This window comes from Pteropus alecto, unplaced genomic scaffold (assembly GCF_000325575.1).
Source record: "Pteropus alecto unplaced genomic scaffold, ASM32557v1 scaffold75, whole genome shotgun sequence".
Taxonomy (NCBI): domain Eukaryota; kingdom Metazoa; phylum Chordata; class Mammalia; order Chiroptera; family Pteropodidae; genus Pteropus; species Pteropus alecto.
In genome coordinates this window covers 15967839-15968138 of record NW_006440638.1, presented here as the reverse complement: position 1 = coordinate 15968138, position 300 = coordinate 15967839, and positions in this window count along the sequence as shown.

Here is a 300-nt window from a genome sequence, read left to right as displayed (position 1 = left end):
CATTCGAACATCTATTATTTATTGTGCTCTGGGGATTCCAACAGATGATTTAAAACAGACCAGGTAGAAAGACACATTCATTTGGCTAAAGTACATCGGGTATGCTGTATTTCAGTGCTCCCCAAAGGACCACCAGCACCCACTCTGCTATGGCTTGGGCGCTATTAATATCCCTATTTTATAGATGAGAAAACAAGCACAGATAGGTTAAATGAACTGATGAAGGCCACAAAGCTGAGCTGGAACAAGAATACAGGTGTAATTCCCAAACCCACTCTCTTAACCTCTCAATGTTATATT